The following is a 19779-nucleotide window of genomic DNA, read 5'->3' on the forward strand; positions in this document are numbered from 1 at the left end:
AAAGGAGAGCAAAAAGTATACAATCACTTGAAATATCTCAAAGATATTTTTATAAAATTCATATATATTGTAATTTAAAAGAAAGGGAAAAATAGGGATTGATGATGCTTCCAAAATAGAAGAAATTATTGCTAAAAAAGAAAACGGTAAGTGATAGACTTTAGTACACTGGCAATAAATGCAGGACAAGATGAGGATGCCTGATGTAATGTTAAAGAAAAAAGTATATGTAACATTGTTTTGCAGCACTGATGAATTCAGTGAAAAGAGAATTCTCATAGAAAAGAGTATCTCGTTCTTCTTAATGTATGTACACTCGTCCATGCCATGACATAAACAGCTTATTTTAACCAAGATGTTACTGATCTGCATCTGGATTTCTAGGTTCATGGAATTTTATTATCACAGTTGTTTCAAAAACACTAGGACTTCCTCGTTATGTTTATATCTTTGAAAGAAACACTATCTCCACCGATGATTTATCTGTGCTGGCTGCTAGGACTTTGGTACTTCTCAGTTCTTCCCCTACCTTCCTAGTCAAATGAAAGGGAAGGCAAGAAGGGCTCCTGTTCGAGACTGTAAAGATAGGTCTTGGTGATAAAGTCTTGGTGGTAAAGGCTAAAAGTATAACCCAGAACAAAATGTTTTTCCAGCTGTAACTGGTGTGCATTCCCTTGGCTTGATTCTGTAGAGGATGTAAGACAAGGATGTAGAATCTGCCTCAAAGTGCTTCCAGTAGGATGAGCTAAGTCAAAGTATGGTGGCATACCTAATTCAAGACAAAATATCACGTCTCCTTTCTTCCTGGCAACAATTGGTGGAGTGAAGTGTAGAAGTCCCTGTATGCTTAAATTAAGCAACACAAATAAACTTGTATTGGAAGGTGATTATTCTGGTCTCTTTGTGGAGATGAATGGAAATGTCTAGAAGAAGGAAAATTAGGTTACCCAAGTTAAACTCATAAATAATGAGATTAATTAGAATCTGTGGTCTGGGTTTCTTTCTTTGATCATAATTTCTCCCAATTTATAGACTCTTTGATACCTGATTAATCATGTCAAAGATGCAGTTAACAATGACTATTACTGTGTATCAGGTTTTGCCTGGGGCCCTGAAGAAACTATCCTAAGTTACCTGCTAGGATGTCACTTGATTTCCTCACAGGAACAATCAGAACTCCTTAAGTGACTTGGACTGGAAACTAGTTATGTCTCTTAGATACTGTAGAGGACCCTACAGAGCCCATTGTGATGAAGTTTGGAAAACATTGGGCTCTAAAATTGATCCTTGTAGTGCTTCTGGAAAGATCACTGAAACCAAAAGAATAACAGTGTTTCTGGTTCTGTGTTAGTGTTCTCCATTGGAAAGATTGCTGAAGTTCTGCACGCAATCCTTCCCCATGTGTGAATGTCACTGAAAAGATCCAACTCCATTCTATCCCCATATAACCAGAAACTAAGCAAAAATGAAGACTCAAAATCATTTCAAATAATGAAATGAATAATATAGCGTAGAATGGAACGGGAAAATACCTGGTTTAAATTCTGGAAAGTACCAATATACAATTCTGGATAAGTGCTTCATCTTGCTTAGTATGATTTAATGCCCATCTCACAGGATGTTATGGTGATTAATTAATATCTTTGTATAACATACAGGTTATGTTAATTTCTTCTGGTTTTCTTGAGTAAATTCATATCCTAAGCAACTCACTGAACAATAGTTACTTGCTTTAAATTACTCTTATCTTCTATATCAGCGAATTGTGTCCTGCTCACGTAATATGTAGAAGTCTTAACTCCCAATACCTCGTAATAGGACTGTATTTGGAGATAAGGCCCTAAATAGGTAATTGAGGTCAAATGGGTGGGCTCTAATCCAATATGACTGGCGTGCTTATAAAAAGAAAATATTAGGACACAGACATGCACAGAGGAAGACCATGTGAAGACAAAAGGAAAACATGGCATCTACAAACCAGAAGAGATACTTGAGAAGAAATCAATCCTGCCGACACCTTATGTCAGATTTCTAGCCTCTAGACCTGTGAGTGAGTAAATTTCTGTTGTTAACCTCCTCAGTCTCTGGTACTTTGTCATGGCAGCTCTAGGAAACTAATACAACTTTTTATGGCCTCCTTGACTCAAGTTGAAAGTTCAATATTGGCATCATAGCTAGGAAACAAAAATATCTACATTCCTTGTTGTAGTCTTTCTTCCCATTTCATTGCTAGTAATTTCCATATTGGGTCTGTTATCTGTGCCTTGTAAACAAGCGTTACGCTCATTTCTAGTCTTACTGCTAATATACAGTAAATGTGCAGATACTGAATAGATTTTGGAGAAGTGCAACATATAGTTGGACATGGGTGTATGTGTGTGTATTCAATATAATTTATACATTTCTCTATTCTCTTCTTTGTTGTGAGCTAAGATTCTCTGCTTTTGTGACTAGTACTCCTGAATACTAATCCTGAATTTAATTCACCAAAAATTGCCAAAAATAATAATAATATGGGGAAAGAGAGAGTGATAGAGGAGAAGAACAAACAATCAGGCAAGGGCAGTACTGTGAATTATTAGGGTCTATAATAAGCTTATGTTAGTCTAGAGGAAATGATCGTAAATATCATCAGTGAGCCCAGTTGGTCTTTACTGACTGCTAGACACATCCCTGAGTTCTGTCTTAGTCTCCAACTGTGTGATTACTACTGTCTGGAAGTAATTTGAACAACTAAAGGCACTTAATGGAAAAGGAATATGTCTTTAGAGAATCAACAGTAATTTTTTATTCTGATTACAAAGGAATGTTGACTGTCTGGAAACCTCAGTCATATTTGAAGCAGAAAGCATTGGCTATTAAAAGTGGATGATGTAAAGAGATGAGCAGAAACTTTGGCGATAGGTATACCTGGATTTAATTCTCACTCCTACCGCTTGGCAGCTGATAGCCTTAGGCAAGTTTCCTACCTCCCTGAAATTCACTTAATTCAGTCTGTAAAAATGGCATAATAACTTATTATAGCATCCTTTTAGGAATTTTAAATCAGTTATGGAAATAAAAGTACACAATATATAGACAAGTATGGATTCCTCAATAGGTGTTTGACCTTCATTTCTCCAGTATCCCACCCGCATCAAATAAAGAAAAATACTTTTTTTTTTCCTTTTTTTGTGGTACGTGGGCCTCCCACTGCTGTGGCCTCTCCCGTTGCGGAGCACAGGCTCCGGGACGCGCAGGCTCAGCGGCCATGGCTCAGGGGCCCGGCCGCCAGGCTCACCCGCCATGGCTCGCGGGATCCATTACCAGCAACGGAGGCCACCTGCTCAGGGCAGGCGGCCTCCTCACCACCACCGCGCCCCCACCAGTCGGAACGCCCAGAAAAAATACTTTTTAAAATTTACGAATATTTATTGTTTTAAAGTTTAAAGCCATAAAAATAGAAATAATCAAATGGCCTACTGTCATACCATTAAAAGAAAAAAAAAAGGTGTTTATGAGAGTCCATATTAGAATACAAATTTCCTTAGGCACCTGTTTATGTATGCTATTCTGCTCTTTACAATAAATAATAAAATTCAAAAAGACTTAATTCCTCACTTTTAAGACTTTATTAGTTTAGAAATTACATATTGACCTATGCTAAATTTTATACCGACCCATGCTAATGAATCAGTACAGAAAAAAAAAAAACACTGCACTCAAGCAAACTACATATATATATCTATATATCCATATCTACCTATCTATCTATCTATCTATATATATATTACTTAAATGCATTTATATCCTACCATGTCTCATAAAGCATTGTGGTAACTCGGGCAAAATACAGACAATCAAATATAATGGCAAAAGCACTTAATATAAACAGGGCCAAGGAAACATAGACAGAAGATGAAGAAAAGATGAGGGAAATTTGAACAGGAGGAAGTGTAGTTAATCGAGTTGTATGTTTTGACCTTAAGGGTCTCTGTGTGGGGACTTCCCTGGTGGCACAGTGGTTGGGAATCCGCCTGCCAGTGCAGGGGACATGGGTTCGAGCCCTGGTCTGGGAAGATCCCACATGCCGCGGAGCAACTGAGCCCGTGCGCCGCAACTACTGAGCTGTGCTCTAGGGCCAATGAGCCACAACTACTGAAGCCCACGTGCCACAACTACTGAAACCCTAGCGCCTAGAGCCCGTGCTCTGCAACGAGAGAAGCCACAGCAATGAGGAGCCCACACCACCACAATGTAGAGTAGCCCCTGCTTGCCCCAACTAGAGAAAGCCATGTGCAGCAACAAAGACCAACACAGCCAAAATAAATAATAAATAAATTATTTTTAAAAAAAGATTCTCTGTGGATAAAACAACATGTAAATAATTGGTTACAAAGCCACATTATTTGAAGGGCCAGACTGCACATTAACAGTCTGACACAAAGGGACAGCACAGGAAAACTATCAGAGATAAAGATTTTTAAATCTTGCAGTTTGAAACCTTTTAGAGCAAGTATAATGAGCGCGACACACATTTCAACACTCACATGTTAATCTCATGTTCAAAGTATGTCTCAAAGTCATTGGAAATAGTTGCTGTCTCTGTCTCTGATATGTAAAACAGATCTGTGATGTGTAAAACTCAGGAGGTATTGATATCACTTTTGGCATCTGAACAGGAAACAAAGTTGTTTTGCAGTGATAATAAAGAATGAAGTAAATGCAACAGTCAAATAAAAGACAAAGTACTGAGGGAATGTATTAACAAAACGAATCCAACTAAATTCTGGTGACCTGGGGCCTACGATTGTACACACTCCATGGAAATACCCCAGCCTAAATACTGGCAGTAGGAGGAAGGGTACTGCTAAGGCCCATCACAGTATAATCCTTTAAATGTCCCTTTCAAGGTTGTCTCCACTCAACACTGAGTATAGGAAAACTTCCATCAGGCAGAAACACTGGCTGCGCAATGATTGACCAAGAAATAACACACTAATGAATAAATGATGCTAATTTATTTCTATCCCTGACAACGGGAAACAGCACACACTCTGTGTCAATGGTATGTCCTCTTTCCCACTTTTCTAAATGGTCAAGTATGTTTTCCCTTCATTGCTTTATATCATGTGTGGCAGGCATGATGGGAAGTGGCTACCAATGGTTCTGTTATTGATTTCTACTTCATTTCACTGTGGCTAAAGAAGATACTTTGTATGATTTCAGTTTCTAAAAATGTATGGTACTGTATTGTGGCGTAACATATGGTCTTTCTGGAGAATGTTCCATGTGTACTTGAGAAAAATGTGTATTCTGCTGTTGTTGAGTGGAGTGATCTATATATGGCTGTTAGGTTTAGTTGGTTAAATGTGTTATTCAGTCCCCCTACCTCTGTACTGATCCTCTGTCTAGATGTGTTATCCAATTATTGAAAGCAAGGTATTGATCCAACCATTATTTTTAGAACTATCTATTTCTTCTTCAATTCTGTCAATGTCTGCTTCACATATTGGGGCTTGTTGGTACATATATGTTTATAGTTGTTATATCTTCTTGATAGATTGAACTTGTTATCAACATATAGTGGCCTCCTTTTCCTCTTGTGATAGTTTTTGATTTAAAGTTATTTTGTGTGATATTAACGTAGCCTATCCCAGATCTATCTTCCTTCCTTGCTTCCTTCCTTGCTTCCTTCCTTCCTTTCTTTTTCTTCTCTCTCTCTTTCTTTCTTTTTGTTACTATTTGCATGGGATATTTTTATTCTGTGCTTTAACTTTCAACCAACTTGTGTCTCTTGAAATCAAGTGAGTTTTTGTGCGGACAGCATAAACTTGGATTATGGTTGTTTTTAGAGTCCATTCTGCAATATTATCTTTTATTGGAGAGCTTAATCCACTTACTTTTTTCAAAAAATTACTTATGAGGAAGAACTTAATTCTGTCTGTTTCCTGCTTGTTTTCTGTATGTCTTATGCATTTTTTGCCCCTCATTTACTACATTACTGACTTCTTCTGTGCTTAGCCGATTTTCTTGTAGTGAACTCTTGATTCCTTTTTCATTTCTTTTTGCATATAGTCTATTGATATTTTCTTTGTGGTTATCAAGAAGATTACATTTACCCTTCAAAAGTTCAAACAATATCATTTGAATTGAAACCAACGTCAATAGCACACAGAAACTCTGTTCCTCTACAGTTCCATTCCTCCTCTTTACATTATTGTTGTCAAAAATTACACCTTTATACTTTGTGAGCTCAATAACATGGATTTATTATTATTTTATGCATTTGTTTTTTCAATCATGTAAGAAATAAAAAGTAGAGTTACAAGCCAGTAGCACAATACTGGCCTTAGTATCTGCCCATGTATTTCTCTTTACTGGAGATTTCTATTTCTTTATACAGCTTCGAGTTGCTGGCTAGTGTCCTTTCATTTCAACCTGAAGGTTCAATTTAGCATTTGTCATAGGGCAGTGTTAGGAAGTTGTAAAACAAACGCCCTCAGCCTTTGTTCATCTGGGAATGTGTTAATTTCTCCCTAAGTTTTGAAACCAGTTTGGCCAAATATAGAATTCTTGGTGGACAGTTTTTTTCCTTCAGCACTTTAAATATGTCTGGCCTCTTGCTTCCGTGGTTTCAGAGAGGAAATTAGCTATGAATCTTTTTGAGGATCCCTGCTTTGTAACAAATTTGTTTTTTCTTTCTCCTTTGGGAGAAAAGATTCTTTCTCTGTCTTTTGGCATCTGAGAGTTTGATTATACTGTTTCTTGTTGTGGGGTTCCTTGAGTTTCTCTTAGTCCTGAAATCAGGCAAAGATTTACAGCAACCAAACACATACTGAACCAGGGAAGAGGCAATTGGAAAATGGCAGGAAAGCTTTGTGGCATTTTACTTACCCTTGCCCCATCCACTGTTAGTGTAGTGATGGTCTTAAAGTGGTAGAGTCTTGATGCAGTGATAGTCTTAAAGTAGCAGCAGACCATTCCTAGTATGGGACCCTCAATCCTGCTTCAGGAGGGAGCAGAAGAGACCGTACTCTCAGATTATTATGTGTATCTGTTCTAACCTGTCTGGGAGCTACCTGAAGGACTGACACAAGATGCTTAACTGTGTCTTAGCTAACTTGGAACACAGTCTGGAAAAGCAGCGGTCATTGCTCAAAAACAGTGCAAGGTGAACTAACAAAGCACAAATGGCTGGGGCAGAAGACTGTGCATTGAAATACAATAGACCACATAAGATGCAGGAGCAAAAGTTGGGGGAGATTCTTTGGGAACTTAGAACATACAAAAAGTACACATGTGTCCAGAGAAATTAAGAAAGCCACATGCATACTCAAGATCAGATGCATGTTCTGAAAACGCCAGGGGAGTCTCTAAGCTTTTACCATGGGCTGAGCCCTGACCTCAGTGCAGGTCAGCTAAATGTTGAAGGAGTGATCCAGCAATCTGCACAATGGGGAGAGGTGTGTGGTTTTGAGTGTGCATGTGGATGTGCTTGTGTATATTTGTTTTTGTTTGTCTTAGGTGCAGGAATTCAAGGACATCTCTGTCAAAACATTAGCTAAACATGAACTAAAGGAACAAGACTTCAATGCCTACATACGATAAGGAGTACGGTTATTGCTAAAATAGTTTGGAAAGGTCCCTAAACAAACAGACTACTACAGCCTTCAACAATCAAAAGCCCTGAAAACCCTGGGAAAGTGAGAGAATCTGATTTCCATAGGCACCACATTATAATATGTGAAAGCCAAATGTTCAACCAAAAAAATCACAAGGTATACGAAGACATGGAAAAGTATGGTGCATTTAGGAAAACAAATTGATGAAACCATCCCTAAGGAAGCCCTGACTTTTCTCCATTGCATATTCTTGCCTCCTTTGTCATAGATTGATTGACCATAAGTGCATGGGTTTCTTTCTGGGCTCTCTATTCTGTTCCAGTGATGGATGTTTTTGTGCCGGTACCATACTGTTTTGATTTCTGTAGGTTTGTAGCACAGTCTGAAGCCAGGGAGCATGATTCCTCCAGTTGTGTTCTTCTTTCTCAAGACTGTTTTAGCTATTCAGGATCTTTTGTGTTTCCATACAAACTTTAAAATTATTTGTTCTAGGTCTGTGGAAAATGCCCTTGATATGTTGATACAGACTGCATTGAATGCGTAGATGTCCTTGGGTATGATGGTCATTTTAACAATATTAATTCTTCCAATCCGTGACCACGGTATATCTTTCCAGCTGTTTGTGTCATCTTTCATTTCTTTTATGAGTGTCATATAGTTTCCTGGGTACAGGTCTTTTACCTCCTTAGGCGGGTTATTCTTATGTATTTTATTCTTTTTTATGCGATTGTAAATGGGATTGTTTCCTTAATTTCTCTTTCTGATAGTTCACTGTGAGTGTATAGAAATACAAAATTTATATATAGAAATCTATTGTATCCTGCAAATTTACCAAGTTCATGTTTGAGCTCGAATAGGTTTTCGATGGTGTCTTTCAGATTTTCTATGTATCATGCCATCTGCAAACAGTGACAGTTTTACTTTTTCCTTTCCATTTTGGAGTCCTTTTATTTATTTATTTTTTCTTGTCTGATTGCTGTGGCTAGGACTTCCAAAACTCTGTTCAATAAAAGTGGTGAGAGTGGGCATCCTTGTCTTGTTCCTGATCTTAGGGGAAAGGCTTTCAGCTTTTCACCATTGAGTATGTTAGCTATGGGCTTGTCATATATGGCCTTTATTATGTTGAGGTATGTTCCCTGTATGCCCACTTTCTGGAGAGTTTTTACCATGAATGGATATTGCATTTTTTCAAAAGCTTTTTCTGCACCTATTGAGATGATCGTATGGTTTTTAGTCTTCAATTTGCTACTCTGATGATAAGAGACCTAAGACAGCTACAGAGGCTAAGTGACCTTTCCTTCCCTGAATGGGTAGGTATCCTTGTTCTGCCTTCTAATTGAGTTAGTATCTGAGTAAAGAACTGCCAGGTGTCATTTAGTTCACAATACACTGCTGTGGCAATATAGAAATGAATTTGCCTAAGTCATTTGGCTTTTCTCAATTATAGTAAATGAATATACTGAATGAATACTTCAACTTAAGGAAATGTTCTTAAAAATATATTAATGTAGGCAACTTCAGTGGAGAACTGAAATCAAAACAAAACATTCAGGTAAAGGGCTGAAATAAAAGTACACTCAGTTGTATCCAGTTTCCTCTTGTAAATCTCTCTTTTTAATTTGAGTGGACAGTCACTTGAGAATATCTGACTTGGGGCTAAGGAAATCTAAGCCTTCTTGGCCACACTGTATTCTCTTATGTCATTTACTAAAGGCACCAGTTGGGCTGCTGAAAAAAGAGTGGGAAAAATCAACCCCTCACATCCAAAGGGCGGCTCTTGAAAATATGTGGGTTGTTGTAGTTATTTTGCTCTTCTGGCCTCAGAAGTTCTAATCTTAACCTTAACCCCTCATAGAGAGAGACTTTGTAAACCAATTCCCACATTACTCATTATGTGACTGTTGAAAAAGGGCAACCCAGCTCTTTTCCTGTGCTTTCAACCAGTTATCTTCTTCAAAAATCTGTTTGGATTGTTATACCTTAATCTTGCCTGGCAAGGGACTTATGGGAAGGTTCTTACTGTTTGAAAGTTTGGTGCCAGTATCTGCAAAGAAAGAAGAAAGTGAAGAAGGAAAGATGTGTTTATCAAACATCCCAATAGTGAAGGTGTGTGAAAGCAACTTTTGAAAAAGTTTATCTGTCAGAGTTTAGCCATATTATTACGTTTTATTTTATTCATTGAAAATAAATAATTATCAATGAATCCTTTCTAGATTTTCTAGTTTCCCAAAGTTCCCTGTATTCACATTCTAAGAGGAAAAATGGTATTTTAAGTCACTGCTCTCCACCTTATATTATTTATAATCACTCCTCGTGACTTCTTCCTTCCAAGAAACGTGATCCTGAGAAGTGTCCTTTGTTTGTCTTTGTGGAATAAGTGATGAGGATGCGTCCTGGAGACCTGTGAGATGTTTAACTTGTGGCATAATGAAACTAGGATGGAGAGTTCTGGAAAGATCTGGAAAGGTGGCTTGTAGAGTGTGGCCAGATGTGGGAGAAGAGAGACGTACAGAGAGAGGGAGAGTAAATGTTCAGACGGAGAAAATGAAACATAATTAAATAAGTTTTGTTGTGTGGTGTGGGATGCAAGCCTTTCTCTCCCCCTTTCCTTCACAATCTCTTTGTTAAAGAGTGTGTTTTTCATTAGTTTTACTAAGATAGGATTTGCCGTTTTGTTTGGATACTGAGAATGGACCCATGGGAACAGTTACATTTGGGTTATCTCTGACTATCTTTAAGGAAGAACATAAATATTGGCCACACTATCTATGCACATGCTATCACCATGCCTTTTTTGTTCTCTGTTCATATATCTAAGTCCTCTTCTTTCTTTAAGGTCAATCTCAAATCTCATCTGAAATGTACATTTATTGATAGATTCAACCCATAATGAACTGTCCCTTCTTTGTCCTCCTTAGGTTCTGATTATTTATAAAAACTCATTTTTGAACTTAGAAACTGTCCAATATGATATATTAGTTATTTCATCAGCATATGTTATATCCTCAACACAATTATACGCTTTTGTGGGGCTGGGATCATACATTCTGTAATTTTTCTCAGTACTTACACTTACTTTGATAAAAAGCGCATTCATTCATCTAAACATCATTTATTGGGTGTTAATTAAATAGCTCAATTCAGTAAATATTGTTTGAATGAATGCATGCATGAATGAGGGAGTATGCAATAGGTAGCCTAATGTACCGCCCAATGTGAGAAAACCAAAAACGTAAACACAAAAGCAAGCCAAAAAGTGGACCAGGACTTTCTGTAAAATATCCTGCTTTTTGTTGGATGATGCCATGAAAATCAAGATGCTCCTGAAAGGTCTTAATAGCTGACCAAGAATAGTAAACAATTGAAATTCTCTCAGGCTTCTTCAACCCTATCACTGGACACATTTATACCTCTCAGGAGTGGTATTAAAAGAAGAGATTAATAAAGCTTTTATAGATGAGTTGATAAATCTCTAAAGATTTAAGTCTTCATTGCCTCCTAGGTTTTCTCTATTTTGGGTTTCCAAAAGATTTCAATAAACCACAGGATAATTAAAAATTAGACATTATCTTTCTTACCTTGACGTTTTTTGATGGTAAACACCTTTTTATTGTCCCCATAGTGCTGCTCAATTTCCACCAGTACAGTACTTAAGTGAATTTGGCTCTGGATGGTGGGATATGTAAGATGTAAATGAATTGTCTGTATATGTTTTAGAATTCTTCAAAAGGGCCTGGCCATGGAAATGCATTGAATATTACTTAAATAACTAAGATAACTTCCTCAGAATTATTATTCTATTCTGGTTAGGATACTATCTGCTCTGGTTTGTTAAAATTTCCCTTTAGAGTGGTTTTAATTTTGTTTCTGATAGGGTCCTAGGATTTATTGCCACACCCATCCTGCATCTGTTTTTCTTTGAATTACTCTCCTTGCAGTTTCTGATTCATACAGGGCCTTACAGGTTAGTGACAACCTGGCCATCACAACGCTGGGAAGGACAGGCCTACTTTTCAGAGGTGTTGATGTTTTCTGTACCTGAAGGTTTTCAAGAGATATCAATCTTCCTCACCACCTCCCTTGGCCCTCTTAATGGACTAAGCAGTTCCTCATGAAATTTCTGTAGGATATCTGTACCAACTTCTCAATATTGTTCCATCCTGAATCTAAATTCCTGGCCTCAAGGTAATGTTAGATTCCTAGCTCCAGCCCCTATTTACATAAGGCCTATACTAAGGAACGGAACCCACAGACATCAGTCCAATCTTCTTTCTCTGGATTTAATTTCTCTGTTACTTTCTGAAACATGCAGGTGTTTCTTTCTTTTAATCTCTGCTATGTGCTTTTAACTTTTTCAAAATTGACCCAGAATTTACGTGTGTCTCCAGTAAGAGTACATTAAATTGAGCTTAGTCTGCTATTCTACTGGCATATTTGAGATCCAGATAATTTGCTACTTAACTGGATTCAATGACCTGTATATTTCAGGCATCTAAAACTCACCATGTTCCAAATTTCCCTCCTTATAGTTAGTAATTTTCTTGGGAATCTGGATGACATTAAATGGAATAAAGTTAGCGAGTGGCCCAGGAGTGCCTGAAAGTTTGTTTGTCAGAGTGGCCAGGGAAAGTTAAGCAAGGAAGAAAAGCAAATGAAAAACAGAATCCCATTATTATGGCTGAGTTTACTCCCAGGATTCCATGCAGAGCTCTCTGTAGAGCTGGGATGGGTTATAACTTATGCCAGAGCTCTACGTGGGGCTGACACCATCTCATGCCAAGCTCTCAGTTCAGGGCTAACGTCATCTCTGGTCCACTCTGTGTAATGGAAACTTTGGAGGAATGGCCAATGTGTTCTGTGGCATAGGAAGAGAGAAATTGTGAATGTGACTTTCTAAATTGTGGAGGAACTAACCACTGTAAATGTGCCTTGAACTATGTTGTTTAATTTGACCAGTCAGATCAATGACTTTCCCCTTGAATGAAATGCTGCTACGTATATGAGCAGAAAAACAAAACTGGTATAAGGAACAGATAGCTAGTGGGAAGCAGCCACATAGCACAGGGAGATCCGCTCTGTGCTTTGTGACCACCTAGGGGGATGGGATAGGGAGGGTGGGAGGGAGGGAGATGCACGAGGGAAGAGATATGGGGACATATGTATAACTGATTTACTTTGTTATAAAGCAGAAACTAACACACCATTGTAAAGCAATTATACTCCAATAAAGATGTTAAAAAAAAAAACTGGTATAAGGAGATGGAGAGACTGGGAGTCTTATTTTCCCACCAATTAACTTTGCCTCTGACCATGACCTTCCCTTTGAGTCTCCTATGACTTGGGGATGATCGCAACCCCTTGGGTTGGGTGACGGCAACCCCATCTTCACTAGAACCTCTATAGTTAACTTTGATTTTTCCAACTCTGTCTATCCATCCCATGTGTGCAGTCAGACATTTGATCTTGGACTTTTACTGACAAAATGTGCTTGAATATAACCATTTCTTTTCACTCCCACTGCTACTATTGTCACTGCCTTAACTAGGGCTTTATCTTTAAGTTCTTTATATAAATATATAAATATCTATATATAAATATAATATACAAATAAATAAAATATAATATTAATTCTGAAGATTTTAAAGTCTTTTCTTGAGAAAGACTTTTCCTGATAAAGATACACAATATCTTATATAAATATTTTTGTATTGTCTGTTCTTTTCTTAGAATTTTAGTCATATGATTCTATCTCTTGGTTTGTCTAGAACTTTTTGATTGAATGCTGGCTATTTGGCTTTTTATGTTTTTCTCAGCGGAAACATTGTTTTGCTTCAAAATATTTTATTCTACCTGGAAGTAGCAAATCTTCAAATTACAATTTTTTAAATGCTTTCAAATATCAATACTATAGGTGTCACAAAATCCACGAAAATGACATTTAAAAATTACTGCCAGATGTGTCTCTATAAAACTTTTCCCCCACTTTTTTAGCTATATATTCTTTAACTGCCTCCTCATACGACAGTTTATATATTTTCGAAATAAAATTTTAAGAAATAAACTTTGTAGTTTTTAGACATAGATTTCTTGTAACATCGTTGATTACAATTTGCTTCTAGTTATTAATAGTTTAGAAAAGCTTCTTTCAGCTTCACAATTTATTATTGATAATGTCACATTAATTTTCATTGTTAACTTTGAGAAAACCTCTATGGATTACTTCGTCATAAATATTTACTATTATAAATGCATTACTGATTTCAGTACTGCTATAGGCTTGTGCATTACAGGAATTCTGATAAAATACTCATTCACACCATTCCATTACACACATTGTTGATGGAGTATATTCTTTTATTTATTTATTTATTTATTTATTTATTTATTTATTTATTTATTTTTGGCTGTTTTGGGTCTTCGTTGCTGTGCGCAGGCTTTCTCTACTTGCAGAGAGTGAGGGCTACTCTTTGTTGCGGTGCACAGGCTTCTCATTGCGGTGGCTTCTCTTGTTGCAGAGCACAGGCGCTAGACACGCAGGATTCAGTAGTTGTGGCTCGCAGGCTCAGTAGTTGTGGCTCACGGGCTCTAGAGCGCAGGCAGTGTAGTTGTGGCACCACGGCTTAGTTGCTCCGTGGCATGTGGGATCTTCCCGGACCAGGGCTCAAACCCTTGTCCCCTGCATTGGCAGGTGGCTTCTTAACAACTGCACCATCAGGGAAGCCTCTGGAGTATATTCTTGACAGAAGAAAATTTCCGTTTTGACTAAGCATTGATGAAAACTGAATCTTTGACTTATCTTTCACATGCCTGATGATTGAAGTAATTTTCCACAGAATAACTTCTGGTTTTGTACTTTTCAGTTGTTTTTTTTTTCTTCAAACGCACATGCTTTGAGAGCTGTGAAGTGCGAGACATGGCTATATTGTAAGGTGGTTTTTGTCCTTATGCTTCTGTGTCTTGTGCTAGTTAAGTCAGTAGAGTAGTCAGTATGAGTACTGGAAGTTATTCCTGTAATGGGATAGTATATAGTCAATTACATATGGTGATGTCTGAAAATCACATAATAGCCTCACTTAAAACATCTCCTTAGGGCTTCCCTGGTGGCGCAGTGGTTGAGAGTCCACCTGCTGATGCAGGGGACACGGGTTTGTGCCCCGGTCCGGGAAGATCCCACATGCTGTGGAGCGGCTAGGCCCGTGAGCCATGGCCGCTGAGCCTGTGCGTCCAGAGCCTGTGCTCCACAACGGGAGAGGCCACAACAGTGAGAGGTCCGCGTACCACAGAACAAAAGAAAATCTCCTTAGCCAGATTTCAAAAAAGCCTGTGGCCATTCCAATATGATCCAACATAGCGGAATATGATAGAAGGAAAATTGGCAAAGAAAGAGACGCTGGTCTTACCTGATGGAAGTGAAAATATCTCACTTTTGACAATTTTGCAAAAACCTATAATTACGTGAATTAATTTCTAGGGTTCTTCATTGGACCTAAAAAGGAACCCATAGAGTTGTGGAACAACAATAGAAGCTGCTGTGATGAGAAGCCCGGGCACCGCAACAAAGAGTAGCCCCCGCTCGCCGCAACTGGAGAAAGTCTGAACGCAGCATTGAAGACCCAACGCAGCCAAAATAAGAATAAATAAATAAAAATAAATAAATTTATTTTTAAAAAAGTAATACTCAGGTTTGAGGCATGCGAAGTATGATGAGGAAAAATTAGCTAATCCTTTCAGAACTTTTAAAATATCAAAATCAGTCTCTAAGATTTTAGCATTATATACAACATCGGTTACTTATTAGTGGTTTGGGAAGGCCAATTTAAAATTTTCTGAACTTACTGTATTGAAATTCACGACCCTAATGTTTTCCACATTGACTATATGAATGATGAAGTAAAGTCAATCATGTATTTCCTTTCCAACTGGGCAGAAAACAAAATTTTGAAAAGTGTTTGGACTACTGACTTTTGATTTCTTCTAAGGCAAGTGTATAGGTAATTTTTATTCCCTGGTTAGGAGAAAAATGGTGGAAGAGGGCAGGGTTAAGAATGAAGATTTCAAGAGCGTGAGAGTTAGACGACCAACCAGAGTTCCTAAGGTTCGGTGCCTGTAACTGTCGCCGCCGCTTAAGCCTGCCAAATCAGTGGTACGGCTGCTGCCCTCGTATTTGCTACCTCTAGAAACATTCTTGCCAGTAGTGGCGGCAGCGGGACTCAATTACCCCCTTTTCTCACTCTCTCCAGAAGCTCCAGATGGCGTCTTCTGTGGGCAACGTGGCCGACAGCACAGAACCAACGAAACGTATGCTTTCCTTCCAAGGGTTAGCTGAGTTGGCTCATCGAGAATATCAATCAGGTGATTTTGAGGCAGCTGAGAGACACTGCATGCAGCTGTGGAGACAAGAGCCAGACAATACTGGAGTACTTTTATTACTTTCATCTCTACACTTCCAGTGTCGAAGGCTGGACAGATCTGCCCACTTTAGTACTCTGGCAATTAAACAGAACCCTCTTCTGGCAGAAGCCTATTCGAATTTGGGGAATGTGTACAAGGAAAGAGGGCAGTTGCAGGAAGCAATTGAGCATTACCGGCGTGCATTGCATCTCAAACCAGATTTCATCGATGGTTATATTAACCTGGCAGCCGCTTTGGTAGCAGCAGGCGACATGGAAGGGGCAGTACAAGCTTACGTCTCTGCTCTTTAGTGCAATCCTGATTTGTACTGTGTTCGCAGTGACCTGGGGAACCTGCTCAAAGCCCTGGGTCGCTTGGAAGGAGCCAAGGCGTGTTATTTGAAAGCAATGGAGACGCAACCGAACTTTGCAGTAGCTTGGAGTAATCATGGCTGTGTTTTCAATGCACAAGGGGAGATTTGGCTTGCAATTCATCACTTTGAAAAGGCTGTCACCCTTGACCCCAATTTTCTGGATGCTTATATCAATTTAGGAAATGTCTTGGAAGAGGCACGGATTTTTGACAGAGCTGTGGCAGCTTACCTTCGTGCCCTAAGCTTGAGCCCAAATCATGCAGCGGTACGTGCCAACCTGGCTTGTGTATACTATGAGCAAGGCCTGATAGATCTGGCAATAGACACCTACAGGCGAGCTATTGAATTGCAACCACATTTCCCTGATGGTTACTGCTACCTAGCCAACGCTCTGGAAGAAAAGGGCAGTGTTGCTGAAGCAGAAGATTGTTATAATACAGCTCTCCGGCTGTGTCCCACCCATGCAGACTCTCTGAATAACCTAGCCAATATCAAAGGAGACCAGGGGAACATTGAAGAGGCAGTTCGCTTGTACTGTAAAGCATTAGAAGTCTTCCCAGAGTTTGCTGTTGCCCATTCAAATTTAGCAAGTGTATTGCAGCAGCAGGGAAAACTGCAGGAAGCTCTGATGCATTATAAGGAGGCTGTTCGAATCAGTCCTACCTTTGCTGATGCCTACTGTAACATGGGAAACACTCTAAAGGAGATGCAGGATGTTCAGGGAGCCTTGCAGTGTTATACTCGTGCCGTTCAGATTAACCCTGCACTTGCGGATGCCCACAGCAATCTGGCTTCCATTCACAAGTATTCAGGGAATATTCCAGAAGCAATTGCTTCTTATCGCACTGCTCTGAAGCTTGAACCTGATTTTCCTGATGCTTATTGTGATTTGGCTCATTGCCTGCAGATTGTCTGTGATTGGACAGACTATGATGAGCGAATGAAGAAGTTGGTCAGCATTGTGGCTGACCAGCTGGAGAAGAATAGGTTGCCTTCTGTGCAGCCTCATCATAGTATGCTCTATCCTCTTTCTCATGGCTTCAGGAAGGCTATTGCTGAGAGCCATGGGAACCTCTGCTTGGATGAGATCGGTGTCCTTCATAAACCACCGTACGAACATCCAAAAGACTTGAAGCTCAGTGATGGTCGACTGTGTGTAGGATACGTGAGTTCTGACTTTGGGAATCATCCTACTTCTCATCTTATGCAGTCTATTCCAGGCATGCACAATCCTGATAAATTTGAGGTATTCTGTTATGCCCTGAGCCCAGATGATGGCACAAACTTCCGAGCGAAGGTGATGGCAGAAGCCCATCATTTCATTGATCTTTCTCAGATTCCATGCAATGGGAAAGCAGCTGATCGCACCCATCAAGATGGTATACACATCCTTGTAAATATGAATGGTTATACCAGGGGTGCTTGAAATGAACTCTTTGATCTCAGGCCAGCTCCTATCAGGCAATGTGGCTGGGCTACCCTGGGACCAGTGGCGTGCTTTTCATGGATTATATCATCACTGATCAGGAAACTTCACCTGCTGAAGTTGCTGAGCAGTATTCTGAGAAACTGGCTTATATGCCCCATACTTTCTTTATTGGTGATCATGCTAATATGTTCCCTCACCTGAAGAAGAAAGCAGTCATCGATTTTCAGTCCAATGGGCACATTTATGACAATCGGATTGTGCTGAACGGCATCGACCTCAAAGCATTTCTTGATAGTCTCCCAGATATGCAGATTGTCAAGATGAAATGTCCTCATGGAGGAGACAACGCAGACAGCAGTAATACAGCTATTAATATGCCTGTCATTCCTATGAATACTATTGCAGAAGCAGTTATTGAAATGATTAACAGAGGACACATTCAGATAACAATTAATGGATTCAGTCTTAGCAATGGACTGGCAACTACCCAGATCAACATTAAGGCTGCCACTGGAGAGGAGGTTCCCCGTACCATTATTGTAACCACACGTTCTCAGTACGGGTTACCGGAAGATGCCATTGTGTACTGTAACTTCAATCAGTTATATAAAATTGACCCATCTACTTTGCAGATGTGGGCAAATATTCTGAAGCGTGTTCCCAATAGTGTACTGTGGCTGTTGCGTTTTCCAGCAGTAGGAGAACCTAATATTCAACAGTATGCACAAAATATGGGCCTTCCCCAGAACCGTATCATTTTTTCACCTGTTGCTCCTAAAGAGGAACATGTTCGGAGAGGCCAGCTGGCTGATGTCTGCTTGGACACTCCACTCTGTAATGGACACACCACAGGGATGGATGTCCTTTGGTCAGGGACACTCATGGTGACTATGCCAGGAGAGACTCTTGCTTCCCGAGTTGCAGCTTCCCAGCTCACTTGTTTAGGCTGTCTTGAGCTTATTGCTCAAAATAGACAAGAATATGAAGACATAGCTGTGAAACTGGGAACTGATCTAGAATACCTGAAGAAAATTTGTGGCAAAGTCTGGAAGCAGAGAACATCTAGCCCTCTGTTCAACACCAAACAATACACAATGGACCTAGAGCGGCTCTATCTACAGATGTGGGAGCATTACGCAGCTGGCAACAAACCTGATCACATGATTAAGCCTGTTGAAGTCACTGAGTCGGCCTAAATAATGACTGTGTTCACAGGAGAATTACCCCTGTACCTGAGCCTCAACCTTCTGGGGGAAAGGGAACAACTTTTTCCTTATCTGTACAATACCATGTTGCAGATGGGTGACAGACAATGATAAGAAATAGCACAGCCAGACTTGCTTCCTGCATGATCATGATCATGATAGGGAGAGACACAAGAGATGGGAAACTGCTGTTCCACAAGGAGTCTCCATAGAATTTTGCAGCAGCCAGGTGTCTGGAAGGTCTGGAAGGTAAGTGTGGAAGGTCTGATCTCCCTTGGTCTTCCATGGGATGGATGGTTAGTGTGGAAGGGAGATAGAGATTGCCCAGCCGTTTTGTGATTATCATGGATTGATTGAGTCTTCTGAATTAATATTTTTCTTTATATTTTGGGTATTGGAGCTTTTAAAAATGTTTGGTTTCAGGTATTTTTATTCATGTGAAGTGTGTATGATTCTCTTGAGATAAGCTTTTAAGCTAAAATATTCCTTGTTTTAGTTTCTGAACTCTACAGATAAATGGGGACTTTGCTGGTGTAGTCTTTTTATAGGTTTTGTAAACCACTTGAGCTTATATCAGTCATTTTAGTGTCTGACATAATGTTTGGAACTATCAGTGCTTTGTTGGTTTATAGATGATGGCTTAAATTCTTCTCCTGGTCCGTTTCCTTCTTCCCTTCCCCCCACTTTAAAAATTCTCCTGTAACTTGGCTAACAAAAAACCAAGTCTGATTCAAAACCTCCCAGAGTGTTTCTCTTAACCTCATCATCTGGTGCCAA

General features: G+C 39.3%; 1 pseudogene; it reads left to right on the plus strand.

Annotated features, from left to right (window-relative positions):
• Nucleotides 1-15789: 15789 nt before the first annotated feature.
• LOC117311660 (UDP-N-acetylglucosamine--peptide N-acetylglucosaminyltransferase 110 kDa subunit pseudogene) lies at nucleotides 15790-19052 on the plus strand (annotated as a pseudogene).
• The last annotated feature ends 727 nt before the right edge of the window (nucleotides 19053-19779 follow it).

The sequence above is a fragment of the Tursiops truncatus genome, chromosome 3 (genome assembly GCF_011762595.2).
Source record: "Tursiops truncatus isolate mTurTru1 chromosome 3, mTurTru1.mat.Y, whole genome shotgun sequence".
Taxonomy (NCBI): Eukaryota; Metazoa; Chordata; class Mammalia; order Artiodactyla; family Delphinidae; genus Tursiops; species Tursiops truncatus.